Source organism: Ambystoma mexicanum, chromosome 4p (genome assembly GCF_040938575.1).
Source record: "Ambystoma mexicanum isolate Mex_15411 chromosome 4p, UKY_AmexF1_1, whole genome shotgun sequence".
NCBI classification, from domain to species: domain Eukaryota; kingdom Metazoa; phylum Chordata; class Amphibia; order Caudata; family Ambystomatidae; genus Ambystoma; species Ambystoma mexicanum.
In genome coordinates this window covers 58,502,894-58,519,195 of record NC_090927.1, presented here as the reverse complement: position 1 = coordinate 58,519,195, position 16,302 = coordinate 58,502,894, and positions in this window count along the sequence as shown.

The window sequence follows — 16,302 nt, the reverse complement described above, 5'->3', positions numbered from 1 at the left end:
CAGCAGACCATGCTGCTTACTTACCAGCTACATAGGAATCCTCTGTAAGCCGGAACTACTTTCCTACCTGGGTCGGGCAAGCTCCACGCCCTGGATACAACACTGGAACTCTTCTGGAACAGGAACTCTTTTCTTACCTAGGCGGGGCCGTGGAGGAAGACGCCTCATCACTCCTAGGCTATTTAAACCACACCCGATTGATGAAACGTGCTTCGCGTTACTCTGCATCTGCAGCAGAACGCTCACCGAGTCTGTTCCAGCTTTTCTTCTTCCGATCCTGTACCTGCAAGAACAATACTTACCATTCCAGAATCCAGTCTTCAGCAGCACCTGTAAAGACAAGAAACAACAGGTTAGCACGGCGACTTCACATGCAGCGCATTCCTTACCTGGTCCATCGGCAGCGATCATTTCTTCACGCTGCACCTCCTTCTGTGGAGACAAAAGCATAGTTATTACTTACCGGCAATCCGCGAATTCCGGATGTTTTCAACGCTGCAACCCAGCATCTGAAAGACAAAAGAAGAGACATTAGACAGGTATTTACTTACGCCCATCGCGCTCGCCACAATAGAGCGCCTACAAATACTCTGGCGTTTTCCAGCATCTCTTCAGCACGAACTCTCAGCTGTAAAGGAAAGAGACAGTTAAAGCGCTTGCATTTACTTACGCATTTCCAAGCGCTTCTTTCCAAGGCTCTGGCTCCAGCTTTGGCTCTCTTCATTCCATCTTCTATCACAAGAGCCCTGCAAAACAAATAGAAGAAAGCATTATTCCGAGCCCTGTTCAATACTTACGTGTCCACGCACCTAAAGACTATATGGACTAAAAGGTGTCCGGAAACTCACAGCTCGTGCTGTTAACGGCGGTTGCAATCCTCTGATGTTAAGAGGCCTACGTTTCACCCAGTGAAGGAACTGGCAACGGCACCCTGCACCAGACGCAGATGGAGAGTCCAGCATTCACCTATCTAAGGTGAGCACGTTGACCTGGGGGCTCTACGGAGAAGCTTAGAAGAGGGAGAGAGAGAGAGAGAGAAGGACACTCAACTGCCCAGATCTTTAACCCCCAATATATTCTTTCACCTGCAGAAATCTCACCCTTCGAGTTCGACACACAGTGCGAAGAGGCTCAGCCCCAGAAGTCAATCGAGTCCTGCACATCACTTTTCAAGTCACAGACACCTTCCTGCCTAGACCAGCGCCCCCGTGGGAATCAGGTGAGCATTACAGAACGCGAAGCCCACCACTAAACTCCTACCCAGGCGCAATGGAAACCTCGGACACAGACCAATTGGCCCAATTGCTTGGGGAACTAAGAGCAGAGGTACATGCAGCTCGTCAGGAAACAAACTCTTTGAGAAGAGAGCTGATAATATCCAAGGAGCAAACAGAGGACCTCGCTAGGCAATTATTACAAACACAGGCAGGACAGACTCCTTTGCCCGCTCCAGGAGTAAGTTATCCTTCAGCATCCTCAAATCCAGTGCAAATCAATCTACCCGGTAATGTGCCTTTGGCTCCACCCGAACGCTTTTCTGGTGACCCAAAGAAATTTGCAGTGTTTATCAACCAGTGCCGCCTACACTTCTTATGTCGCCCAGCTGCCTTTCCAACAGACCAGACCAAGGTGGCTTTCGTGCTTTCTTATCTCAGTGGCAGTGCCGCAGATTGGTCGATCCCTTTGGTCACTCAGGATGATCCGGTCCTTCACGATTTTCAGGCCTTCCAGTCCAGCATGGAGAAACTGTTCGCAAGACATGCACAAGGGCAGGCCTTGGACAGTGAACTCCTTTCGTTACGACAGGGTAATCAAGACCTCTTGACTTATATTGCCTCATTCAACAGACTTATAGTGGAAACTCAATGGCCTGAGGATAAAAGAATAACGCTTTTCTACAGAGGCCTGCATGGAGAGCTCAAGGATGTGTTAGCTCAAGTTGTGAATCCTCCACAAGAATGCTCAGACTATATTCACTTAGTTGTCCAATTGGACCACAGATTACAGAACAGGAAGGCTGATCGTTCCAAATTTGATACCCGAGTATTTTCTAAACCACAGACCTCTACTAGGGGAGCTGACACCGTGGAACCCATGCAAATAGGGGGCATGAAAGGACCTTTAACTCAAAAGGAGCGGGAAAGAAGAAGACAGCTGCAATTATGCCTCTATTGCGGAAACTCAGGGCACTTTCTTCGAGACTGTCCAGTGAAACCAGCTAAGAAGGCTGTAGGAGCCGCAGATACCTGTACCAAAAATTCTGAGCAGGGAAACGACCTAGCCCGACAAGTGTAGAGGTCCTCTTGCCGAGCGTTAAAATCTGTCCCGTGACCTCGCATTTCGTGGTGCCTATGGTCCTCATTAGCCCAGAACGTCCGGATCGTTTGCATGCAATTGAAGCTTACATCGACAGCGGAGCAATCGGTAATTATGTGGACCGTGAAATGGGATCAAGGATAAATCTACCTCTTGTCCCTAAGGCAGTAAAAGACGTCATTACTACAGTGGATGGCACGGAGATAGCCTCCGGACCAGTAACGCATGCCACCCAAGAAGTGACGTTAGTGAGCCAAGATGGACACCGGGAGAAAATCGTGTTCGATGTGATCAAGGCCCCTCAGTTCCAGATCATTCTGGGAATTCCTTGGTTAGAGAAGCACAATCCTCAGATCGATTGGCGGGCAAAGACGGTTCAGTTTCCAGAATGTTTTACCACTTGTTATCCTCGGCCTGATGTTTCACTGGCAGTGATCTCTTCCGAGGTTCCCAAATTACCTCCCGAATACCAGGAATTCCAAGACGTCTTTCGGAAGGACCAAGCTAACACCCTGCCTCCTCATAGGTCCTACGACTGTCAAATAGATCTGATACCCGGAACAACTCCTCCTTGCAGTAGGATTTATGCCCTCACTGAGCCAGAGAATCTTCACCTCAGACAATATCTGGACCAATACCTAGCTAACGGGTTTATCCGTCCTTCAAAATCTCCAGCTTCCTCGGCTTTGTTCTTCGTTCCGAAAAAGGAAGGAGACCTTAGGACTTGCATAGATTACCGCGCCCTGAATCAAATCACCGTTAAAAACAGATACCCGTTACCTTTGATCCCTGAACTCCTGGACCAAGTCAAAGACGCATGTATTTATACAAAGTTGGATCTCAGAGGAGCCTACCACTTGGTACGAATAAAAGAGGGCGATGAATGGAAGACGGCCTTCCGCACCAAGTATGGGCTGTTCGAATATCAAGTGATGCCCTTTGGACTTTGTAACGCTCCTGCCGCTTTCCAGTATTTTATGAACGATGTCCTTAGAGAACTCATAGATGTGTGTGTTGTTGTCTACATTGATGACATCCTCGTCTATTCATCATCTGAAGAGGAACACCAGAGACACGTCAAAGAGGTTCTCGAGAGATTGCGTCAACATAACCTTTTTGCTAAGCTTGAAAAATGCGTTTTCAACGTAACTGAAGTTGAGTTCCTGGGATTCATATTGTCACCTAACGGAGTCCATATGGATTCAAAGAAAGTCGATGCAATCATCAAGTGGCCATCACCAACCTCTGTAAAAGGAGTTCAAAGCATGTTAGGCTTCGCTAACTTTTACCGCAGATTCATTCCTGAATTCTCTCGGATAGTCCAGCCCATCACCGCTCTGTTAAAGAAGAACAAACGTTTTGAGTGGTCTACTGAAGCAGAACAAGCTTTTCAGGACTTAAAAGCTAAATTCATTTCTGCACCTGTTCTAAAACATCCTCGCCCAGAACTGCCCTACATCGTGGAAACAGATGCTTCTAGTCTTGCTATGGGGGCAGTTTTATCACAAAGAGATCCGGTCACACACCAATTACATCCTGTAGCCTTTTGGTCCCGCAAATTCTCGGCTCCCGAGATCAACTATTCAATTACAGACAAGGAACTTTTAGCTATCAGATCGGCCTTTAAAGCCTGGCGGCATTATCTTTTGGGAGCCAGACACAAAGTCACCGTAATGACTGATCACCGCAATTTACAATATCTGAAGACGGCCAAAGCTCAGTCTTCCAGACAGCTTCGCTGGGCTCTGTTTCTGGCTGAGTTTGACTTTATAATTACTTATCGACCAGGCAGTAAAAACAGAAAAGCAGATGCCCTCTCCCGGATGGGAGTAGATGAACATTTGACCAATCCAGAACCGATACCCATAATCCCAGAACAAAGGATTTTGGGTTTGGTCAGCGCTCAATCCTTTGAAGACATCAAGACTACAGTCAAATCACTCCTAACTCCGGCCGATTTGCAGGACTGGCAATTAAAGGGAAAAGAATTCTCAGTGGATCAAGACCTACCATATTTCCGAGGACGATTGTACTTGCCCTGTGAGAAAATACAAAAACAAGTAATCTCCTGTTATCACGACTCTCTAATGGAGGGTCACCCTGGCATTACCAAAACCATGGAAAAGATCAAAAGACATTTCTGGTGGCCATCATGGAAGAAGGATATTAGAGACTTTGTAATCTCCTGCGGTGTGTGCGCCCAGAATAAAAGTCAGAAGGAGAAACCAGCCGGCCTATTACACCCACTAGACATCCCTCCCTGCCCATGGCATACCCTGTCCATGGATTTCATCACGGACTTACCTCCATGCTCAGGGTATAATACCATTTTAGTAGTCGTGGATCTATTCTCCAAGATGGGTTACTTCATTCCCCTGAAGGGCCTACCTTCAGCTTCAGTATTGGCCCGAGAATTCTTAGAAAACATCGTTCGGTTACACGGTTTTCCCTCGGTTTTGGTCTCCGATAAGGGAAGTCAATTCATCTCCCACTTTTGGCGAAGTTGCTGTCGTCTCGCCCAAATTGATGTAAGACTTTCAACCTGTCACCATCCCCAAACTGACGGACAAACCGAGAGGACAAATCAGACTCTAGAGCAATATCTACGTTGCATGCTCCAACAAACTGAAAACCCTTGGAAGGATATTCTTTGGATTGCTGAATACGCTTACAACAATTCGACTCATTCTGGAACCGGGAAGACTCCCTTCTTCCTATTATACGGACACCATCCTAGAACCTCTAACCTGGATCCTCCCCAAGAATTCGAAACACATGCTGTGGATCAATTGCACTCGGAGATCACTCGTGCTTTTAAGGAAGCCACTGCCCATCTGCAAAGAGCTAAAGCTCAATTCAAAAAAGGAGCAGATCGACACCGTAAAGAGGCCCCTCACTACGCAGTAGGAGATCAGGTCTGGTTATCCACTAAGCACCTGCCTCTAAAAGGACCCCGCACCTTCATCCCGAGATACCTTGGACCCTATCTCATCTCTGCCATAGTTAATCCGGTGGCTGTCAAATTGGAATTACCTGCGCATATGAAAATACATCCAGTATTTCATGTCTCCTTATTAAAACCAGTACAACCAGAAACCCGATTGACTGAACTCCCAGAACCTGTTTTGGTAGATGGAGAACTTGAATTCGAAGTAAAGAACATCCTAGACTCCAAAATCTCCAAATCTAAATTATATTATCTGGTTGATTGGAAAGGATACGGCCCCCAGGAAAGGTCTTGGGAACCCTCAGAATATGTCCAAGCACCTCGTCTGGTCAAGAAATTCCATCTGAATCACCCCGACAAGCCAAAACCCCCGGAGAAGACACGCTTAGGAGGGGCCTTGAGGGGGGGGTGCTGTCATGATCACTGCTTCCAAGGAGCCAGGACCAGCCCAACGTCCTTGGAAGCAGGCCCCTAACCCTAATCCTAGGTACCAGCCGGTCCACACTGGGACCTTTTGGACCTTGTCCTGGCGCCGGTGGCACCAGGCTCATCAAAGCCATCGGTCCCGGCACTGGAAGCGCCGGGCTCATAATATGTGTGAAGATGCTTGGGTGGACTTACCTGCAGCAGATCATGCTGCTTACTTACCAGCTACATAGGAATCCTCTGTAAGCCGGAACTACTTTCCTACCTGGGTGGGGCAAGCTCCACGCCCTGGATACAACACTGGAACTCTTCTGGAACAGGAACTCTTTTCTTACCTAGGCGGGGCCGTGGAGGAAGACGCCTCATCACTCCTAGGCTATTTAAACCACACCCGATTGATGAAACGTGCTTCGCGTTATTCTGCATCTGCAGCAGAACGCTCACCGAGTCTGTTCCAGCTTTTCTTCTTCCGATCCTGTACCTGCAAGTACAATACTTACCATTCCAGTATCCAGTCTTCAGCAGCACCTGTAAAGACAAGAAACAACAGGTTAGCACGGCGACTTCACATGCAGCGCATTCCTTACCTGGTCCATCGGCAGCGATCATTTCTTCACGCTGCACCTCCTTCTGTGGAGACAAAAGCATAGTTATTACTTACCGGCAATCCGCGAATTCCGGATGTTTTCAACGCTGCAACCCAGCATCTGAAAGACAAAAGAAGAGACATTAGACAGGTATTTACTTACGCCCATCGCGCTCGCCACAATAGAGCGCCTACAAATACTCCAGCGTTTTCCAGCATCTCTTCAGCACGAACTCTTAGCTGTAAAGGAAAGAGACAGTTAAAGCGCTTGCATTTACTTACGCATTTCCAAGCGCTTCTTTCCAAGGCTCTGGCTCCAGCTTTGGCTCTCTTCATTCCATCTTCTATCACAAGAGCCCTGCAAAACAAATAGAAGAAAGCATTATTCCGAGCCCTGTTCAATACTTACGTGTCCACGCACCTAAAGACTATATGGACTAAAAGGTGCCCGGAAACTCGCCGCTCGTGCTGTTAACGGCGGTTGCAATCCTCTGATGTTAAGAGGCCTACGTTTCACCCAGTGAAGGAACTGGCAACGGCACCCTGCACCAGACGCAGATGGAGAGTCCAGCATTCACCTATCTAAGGTGAGCACGTTGACCTGGGGGCTCTACGGAGAAGCTTAGAAGAGGGAGAGAAAGAGAGAGAAGGACACTCAACTGCCCAGATCTTTAACCCCCATATATTCTTTCACCTGCAGAAATCTCACCCTTCGAGTTCGACACACAGTGCGAAGAGGCTCAGCCCCAGAAGTCAATCGAGTCCTGCACATCACTTTTCGAGTCACAGACACCTTCCTGCCTAGACCAGCGCCCCCGTGGGAATCAGGTGAGCATTACAGGGAGACGAGGAGCTTGTCCTCCTTCCCCAGAACCTGAGTAGACTTCGTAGAAGAGGATGCTGCAGCCTGGACTGTAAAGTGGCCGCAGCCAAAACCGTGGAGGAGGGGGGCGGACAAGATGATAGGGCCACCTCTTCTGAAGAATGTAGCCTGCATCGCGCGTCAATTTTCTTATTGATGAAAAGTCGAGAGTGTGGCTTTTCCCAGACCCTACGGACCTCGGCGGAGCGGGTGCCTCGGGCACTGGAACATCCAATAGACACATCATGTCCAGTACCCGGGCATGAAAAGCTCTAATAGAGCGGGGCTTCGCAGTCCTGATCGCCCTGCGCATCATCCGACAGGTCAGGATCCTGCTGAACCGTGTCAGGCACTGCCTTGTCCACGGGGGACAAAGGAAGCAAGGGGTGAAGGGTCGGGGGAGACACCGTACGCAAGGGCAGCGCCGGCAGCGCCACTGTGGGAGCGGGTGGAGCTGGAGGCGCAGGCGGGCATATCTCCCTAAAAAGCCCCTTGAAATACTCTCTCCTGGGGTCGGTACGCATGAGCGTCTGAAATTTGCCGAAAAAGGTGTCCTCCGGAGACGGTTTTGGAGCTGCCGGAGGAGGCCTCTCATGAGGAGGATAATTCCAGGGATGCAGAGAGGAGGGTTGCCACACAGGTCCATCCCCCGAAGTGTCCACAAAAATCAAGGGTGCCGAACCCACAGGCCACGAGACATTGTGCGGAAGGGGCATCCGAGCGTTCCAGTCGTAAACTGGACGAAACAGATGCGCACAAGGCATTTTATGTTCACCCGCAGAACCAACTCCTACACCTGAGGCCGATGGCGTAGTTGTAGGGGAAGTGCCCAAAATGGCTGCCCTGGTCGTGTCGGGAACGGCCGCCATTTTGCCATCACCTGAGGGGAACTGCGGCACGTGTGGAAGTGAGGCAGGGGTCCCCATTGGTGGGTCAGGGGTCTTAATTTTAGCCTTTACATAAGGAACCTCGGCCGAGCCGGTACTATGAGGCCTGGAATTTTTCTGCGACATACCACTAGCCAAACTAGCCTTCACAGGAAGGACCTCGGCACTGCCGGTAAAGGAGGAACTTTCACTCCTTGCCTCCTCTGCAGTTCTGGCGTTGCAACACAAGAGCAGGAACGGTGAGAAACAACTTTCACCAATAAGGCCTTGTCGGGCCTCTCAGAAATGTTGGTTACTTTAGCCTCTGTACGGGAGACATCAGACCCAGGTCTGGTAACAGCCTTGCTAGAGCAGGCCTCGAACATCCGTTCGGTAACACCAAGCCCAACCAAGGCCTCGGGGCGCAACCCTGTTCTTTTGAGGGAAGCTGATAAAGAGGCCTCAGAGCGAGCTCCGGTACCCCACGACTCAGTAGAACTGGGTCTACAAGCAGCCCCCACAGGAGGGGCCTCGGAGCATACTCAGGTATCCACAGGCCCCTTACGGAGACCCTCAGAGAAAACTCCAGAACAATTATTGGGCCCAGAAGGCACCTCGGGGCAATCCCCGGTGATAGAGCGGTTGATGCTCCTCCCGGTCTGGGAAGAGCCCCGGAAAGGTGTCTCCCGGCCGGGGTGCTCTGAAAACTAAAGAACTTACCAGGCGTTTCTTCTTTTTGTCGATAAAAGATTGAAAATGCGAAGGAGGAGTAAGTTGAAACACCTCCTCCCACCGCTCCAACCGACGTTGAAGTGCCCGGACCGGAAGGGAATCGCAATAAAAATAGGAGACCCAACGGTGGTCCGGACTCATACACTCTAAACAAAGAGGATGGGGATCCAACCTCGCGAAGCGTCAGTGACACGAAGAAGAATCTGGAAAGTCTAGTTTGAACGACATAGACAGACTAGTACACGATCGCTAGCGAGAGCCAGAGAGGAGGAAAAAAAGGAAGAAGATCTTCGGCGGGTGCAAGTACGTCCAGTCCCGAATGAGCGGAGAAAAGGACTGATGGGCGATGCGCGGGGTGGAGCCGAGATGGACGAGGTTTTGGCCGCGTGCCGGGCCCCGCGTAGAAAGAGAGGAAGGACTAAATGTTTTGCAAAATTTTTGATGCTTTTACAAAGTGCTCCGGTCCCGTCCCACAGGACGGAGGAATGGCCCATAAGTATGGAGGAAAGGGGAGGGGATGTAGGAGTAAATTATATACATAGAAGGTTGCAGAGGTAAGTTGATACAACAAGAAAAAGAGAGGTGGGGAGTTAGCTTGTGTTACAGGCCAAGATAATATGCCTAGCCGGCGAGTTAAATATGTACATAGAAAAGGGTTGCAACAGTGAGAACGTAGGTGGCAGGCGCATAGTGTTACAAATCTGTGCACAGACGTTCATGTAGACTGGAGGGGTGGGCTGAAGTTCCTTAGTTAAGCTGGGAGAAGAGCCACATTTTTACTTAGTTTCTAAAAGCCCAGAAGGACGGCTCAACTCTTAGTGCTGAAGGTAAGGAATTCCAAGTCTTAGCTGCTAGCACTGGGAAACTGGAACCAGCAGCTTTTTGAAGTTTGTATTTGGGAACATTAAGAATAGTTGGATCTAGTAGGTCTAAGGGACTTTCTAGAGAATTTATCTACCAGATATTTGGGGGCCGAATTAGAGATGCATTTGTGGGTGATCATTAGGGTTCGGAATGTTATCCTGTCTTGTATTGGGAGCCAGGTAGTGTTGCGTCTTATTTGTGATATGTGGTGGGAGCGAGGTATGTTTAGAGCAGTTCTGAGAGCATTGTTTTGTAGTACTTGAAGCTTATTCAAGTTGCGCTTGCTGGTGTCTGAGTGTTAGAATAGTCCAGTGTTGAGAGTATGTGCTCTATCCAGGGTGATACAGCTGTGACAGGACAATAAATGCCTGCACCCATTAATCAGTTTGGATGTATATGCCGTAGCGAATGCTGTTGCTGTAACTTGTCTGGTGACTGACAGAGTAGAGTCCAAATACACTCCTAAAGTTTTGACATCCTTGGATACTGTGATGTTGTTCCCATCAATGTTAAACAAGTTATACTGGGAATCTAGTTTATTCAGATGTGACTTGGAGCCGATGAGCAGTAGCTCAGTCTTCTCGTCATTGAGACATAGACCCTGGTTGGCCATCCATGCCTGTACTCTAATGTAGATTTCGTTCAGTAGATTGGAATCTTTATCATAGGAGTCTGAGTGAATGATGAGGATCTGTGTATCATCTGTGTAATTAGTGTAGGAGACGCCTAGGTCCTCCAAGTGGTCAAACAATAGCTTCATAAAGATATTGTATAAGGTCGGGGAGACACACGATCCCTGGGGTACTCCACACGTGATAGGGTGGGTTCAGCTGAGGCAGTGGGAGAGAAGACCCTCATAGTCCTATCTGTAAGGAATGACTGGATCCAGACGGCAGCTTTGGGAGAGATGGAGGCTGCTGCAGTTAGGTGTTTAGTTAGGATATTATGGTCGACTAAATCGAACGCAGGTGATAAGTCAGGTAGGAGAAGAAGGGCAAGGTTTCCTTTGTCTTTAGATTCATCCCTCTGGATTTTTAAGTCCTGTAAGGCTGTCTCTGTACCGTGTCTTGGTCTAAATACAAATTGGCGGAGACCTAGAAGGTTATTAGCTTTGAGATGATTTTGAACTTTGTCCAATATTTTATGAAGAAAAGGCACGGTGGTTATAGGTTTAAAGTTAGTCGGAATGCTAGGGTCTAGGTTCGGTTTTTGGAGGAGAGGAATGACCAAGGCATCTTTGAGATTTTTGGGGACAATGCATGATCCGAATGAGGCGTTAATGAGAGAGGTAATGAATGAAGCAAATTCCTTCGTCCCCCTCTTATATGATTGGTGCTGGACAAATATCACCTTGGCATCTAGAGGGATTTAGGCTAGTAATGATAGCTTCTACCTCTGATGTGGTCGCCTCAGAGCGCATCAGAGATTGTTATCACAGGAGAACTGCAAGGTTCTCAACCACAACCCATCAAACCTGTCACTCAAGGCATGGTTCCTGAACAGGGAAAATTTGCGAATCTTACATTACCTTCAGAATGTTGGGAGATTACTAGAGTGTCTAGGGCACAATCCAACCAGATCACATACGTCAAGAAGTGGAACCATTTCACTACATGGTGTGAAGTTTAACACATAGATCCGCTTACAACATCAGTGGAACAAGTGTTACCATATGTGTTACACCTAGCAAGAGCTGGACTCTCGTTGTCCCCCATTAAAGTACATCTATCCACCATATCAGCTTCTACAACAAACACTAGTCAAGCTTCATTAGTTGCCAATCTAGCGATCAAAGTTTTCCTCAAGGAATTACTCTGTACTTTTCTGCCAATGCCGGAACCGGTACCCGCTTGGAGCCTAAATACAGTTTTGTTTGCACTCATGGAGGCACCCTATGAACCCATCGATATATGTGACCTAAAGTTCCTATGCTGGAAGGTTGCTTTTCTAGTAGCCATCACATCGGCTAGAAAAATCCGTGAACTCCAGGCTCTCTCATCGGAACCTCCTTTCACCTTATTCTAGAAGGACCGCATCATCCTCAGAACACATCCTCATTTCTTACCTAAAATAGTCTCCACACACAACGGCAGAACGTGCGCTACAATCTCTAGATATTACGCGAGTCTTGAAATTCTACATACAAAGAACCAAGGAGTTCCGTACCTCCCCATGACTTTTAGTGGCGTTCCCAGGTCGCACTAAAGGACAGTGCATCTCCAAACAAGGTCTCTCACGCTGGGTGACAAATTGCATCAGCCATTGCCACAGTCCAAAAGGTGACCCGCTCACTGCACCACCAACAGCTCACTCCACCAGAGGTAGAGCAGCGCCTGTCGCCTTCCAGGCATTACTGCTTAATAGAAGACACCAACAGGGAATCAGCGGTCGGACAGGCAGTACTCCGCCATCTGTTTGTTTAAGGTAGGAGCAGCCTATTTCTCCTGCCTTCCTAAGTATATGTGGCTTATGTTAAGTTGCTATACTTTATGGATGCTGAAGTTTAACCTTCATGGTGTAACCATTTTTGGCATGCTTAACTGCTTGGATTCTATTCAAGCATGTGAATCTATGAAATATCCAATGCTAGAGAAGTCTTAGTTGCTTACCTGTAACTGTATCTCTCCAGCATTGGTATCTTTCATAGATTCACATGCGCCCATCCGCCTCCGCTGAGAGGCTGCTCCAAGGCCCGAAAGTCATCATATAGGGAGTCAATATATGGCTCAAAATCTGAAGATGGCTGCCTGGGGTGGAGTTTAAGACCTGCTACCTCATTGGTTGGGGTCATTAACGGCCAAAGTGAGGTGGAGGGACTACACAAGTAATGTCTCATTAGACATAATGGCCAACTCTTATTGCCTTTTCCTATGGGAAATACTGTATATAAATAATTATTTTTTAAATCAGTGAGGATTCCCGTTCTGACGACGGGGAGTATTCAAGCATGTGAATCTATGAGAGATACCAATGCTGGAGAAATACAGTTACAGGTAAGTAACTAAGAGGTTTGCTGCATCAGGTGAAATTACTTGTCGAGAGGATTTGTGCAAAATGGTGTCTGCCAACAAAGCCATAAACCATGTTTACCGGGAAAGGAAACAACACATTTTGTTTCTCAACCGGTCCCGACACAAGGAAAAAAACTCAAGGTCCCTCCGATGGGACCTCGAAAACCACATTTCAATGTCCTATAATGCATGGTTTCTGCAATATTTGCACCGCAACAAACTGCACCACGCCAGGGTTGAGGCGGAACAGCGACCTACAGGATCATTCATTTTCAATATTTGATGACAGTGTTATCATGTCTGTCTACAGCACCTGAAGATTCAGATGTCATTACCCACAAGACCCTTCTTCTGCTTTAAATTAGAAGAGGAGTCCAGAGCTTTCACAAAGGCATGGGCCCTTTGAAGAAAAACCACAAAGCACAAAAACAACATGACTATCCATGACCATGGATGGGATACTGAACACACATCCAACACCATGGGTAAGGTAAGGTTAGTGGTCTTTGTATAGTGCCCTCCTGACAATTATGTTGGTCTTGCTGTACATGGCTCTGTAAGAAAGGCAGATTTGGGGGTGTTAGTCTGATAGTGTTAAAGGCAGATAGAGAAAACATGTAGTATTGATGAGTAGCCATTACTTGTGTGCAGGGCTGTAAGGGAAGCACAGCTAACCAAGTTGGGAAGCATGGATTGAGAGTGTGGTTGTTTATAGAAGATAGGTACGGTAGGAGTCAGAGATTTTTAGTAAAGAAAGGGGTTACTTGAGGGGTACAGCTGGTGGCTGTAGTGGGTAGAGGTTGGGTCTTGTCACTTCTTGGTTCTTAGTAGTACATTTCTTTGAGATATTCCAGGGCAGTTCAATGTCATGCAACCGGGTTCCTTAAATCCTCAGGACATCTCATGAATGGTATTCTAGAGAGGTAGCAAGGATTCTAAGAGGATTCTGATTTGAAGGTCAGACGGAAGATATATATTGAAGTATTAATACTCCAGATAGCACCTGGGTGCGACTACCCCTTATTACTGAAAGGAAAGGGTGTAGCTCTCCCAAGATGATGTGGGTAACAGGCCAAGTACCAGCACACAAGTCAGATTTCAGAAGAACAAGATATGCCAACAGATACATGCAGAGATGAGGCCCTAGAGGAAGAGGACAGAGGACACAGAAGTGGGAGAATTAGAAGAGATCAGAAGAGTAAGAAAGGTCTCAGATCTGAAGACACGCCTACCAGAAGTGGCAGACTTAGTTTTGAATCTATCAATTTCCTTAACAAGGTCCTATCATTTCCTCCAAGTTGTGAAGTTAATTTAAAGAAGGTGTATATTGACACATACATTCATTTGAAAATTAAAACTGGAAATATTCTTTCAGAACTGTGATCCTGTCACACAACCAACAGATCGAGTATATCTATCAGGGTATTAAGAATGCAGGATATAGAGGACACCCGATATTATCATTAGCAGAGGGATCATAACCATCTAATTTACCGATGCTTCAAGAATGACAGATATATACTGACATGTTAATTACATCTAAACTTAAATCAACTTCAAAATGTGTTCCGACATTGCCAACTGGCAACTTCAAAAATGCATTTTATACAACAGTTACATACGAAAAATATAATAACATGGACCAAAAAAAAAAAAAAGAACAGGGAACCTGGATATTATGACAAAAAGGCATTACAGTTTAATAAACGATGATAGGTTTATTAGAAAAATAGCAGATAAGGGAGGAAATGTGGTGATTTTCCACAAGACTGATCACATCAAAATGGCAAAGCAGCATTTAAACACACCTGGTTGCTACCTTAATTTTCAAACTAAGGGACTCACTGCAATTCTGGCGGTAACCCTGCCAGTGCTATTGGCGGGTTTCCGCCGCATTTGAAACATTTACCAGTGCCTGTCTTGCCAGTAACACCAGGGTATTACAAACCCAGCGTTCCGGGGAGTCAGGCGCCGGCAAATGGTAAATCCCCATTCCCATTGAGTCCTACAGGACTCAATGGGAATGGGGACCATGTAAGCACCAGCACTGTTACTAACGGTGCCAGTGCTTCTGTGAAGCTCTGCGGGCGGGTTCTGTTCCGCCCGCACATAGACTCCTAGTTTTCCGGTCCGGAAACAGCGGTGCGGGTAAGCTTACATAGACCGCACACAGGGAAACACCTATTGGCTATTTACTACAAAGACTTTTTGTTTGCAGTAAATAGCAAATTAAAGATTCCTACATCCCTGTAGTCGCCATGAAGGGAGAGGCCCATGCGAATGGCCCTCGTCTTTCATGAAATCTCTACCTCTATGCGAGTGGGCAAGGAGATTTTGTGAGCCCTGCCTTAACTCTTCGCTCAAAACCCTCACTCGTACCAGGAAGAAGACAATTGAAGTACTGCCAAGTGGTATAAGGTTGTGGTGGCAAGGCCACTAATGTGTTGTAATGAACTGTGGAGAAAACATCCTGACAAAACTTTATTGTTTAGGAAGATATGATGTGGTAATAGGTGTGTTTTGCAAGAAGGAGAGATTATATTGAAATCTGACTGGAAGTGCAAAAACAAATGACCTCATTACGAGGTTGGCGGGTTGCTGCTGTTCTCGTAACACTGTTTCCGCTGGCTGACATCCCGCTGTCACTAGGGCATTATAAGTCCCAACAATCCGGGATGTCAGGCGGTGGAAAGTGTAAGTCCCCAGTACCTTGGAGTCACAGGAATGGGTTCACTGAAGCACCATTGCTAACGGTGCCGATACTTCAGTGAAGAGCCACACTTTCCTGCTCTCCTCACATCTCTGACGTCTGTAAGAAGTCATACTACCAGCTGCATCTCCTCAGAGGTATTCTTCCTTTCCTCTCCTTCCCCCAAAAGGCTCTCCGTCTCCAGAGCTCTCGTTCTCTCTAGGCTGGACTACTGCCTCTTTCTAAATCTGCCTGCTTCTACCCTCTGCAACTCATCCAAAACAGGACTGCGAGACTTATCCTTGGCCTCAAGCCCAGGGATCGTATCGCTCCAGGACTGAAATCTCTGCACTGGCTCCCAGTGGCTGAAAGGATTAAGTTCAAAACCCTCTGCATTGTCCACAAGGCCTTCTGGGGCCTGGGGCCTCAATACCTTCAACTCTCTCTTCCTAAATATCTTCCTTCTCGGGCTCTCCGCTCATCGTCTCCAACTCCCTCAGGGTCAGTTGCTTCTCCAAGCAATGAGTTGGTGGTAGATCTCTTTCTTCTGCTTGGGCCTCCCTCTGGAACAGCCTCCCTGCCTCTCTGAAACTTGAGGAGAACCATCTCTGGTTCATGATGCACCTCAAGACCTTCCTGCTTCTGCATTCTCTCCTCCTCTCCCCTGCTAATCTCCTGGCTGAATCTGAAACTGCACTGGTTACCTGGCTACCCTCTGATCTCGGGCCCAGGTCCCCTCCCCGCCAGCTGCACACCTGCACTGCCCCCCTGGTGCCCCTTGCACTCGAGGACTGTTTCTGTATCCCTACAGCCCCTACAAGCCCTTGACACCTATGTCTGCACTTACACTTTATTAGACTCATTAAGGCTAAGAAAGGAAAAAGAGGTGGTAATGTAAGGCTCAATGTAAGACAATTAGAATGTAAACTAATTTGTTACCTGAGATGCACTCAGGTCGGTTTAAATTGTGATCATGAGATGCATGTGTTTTTATGAACTCTCT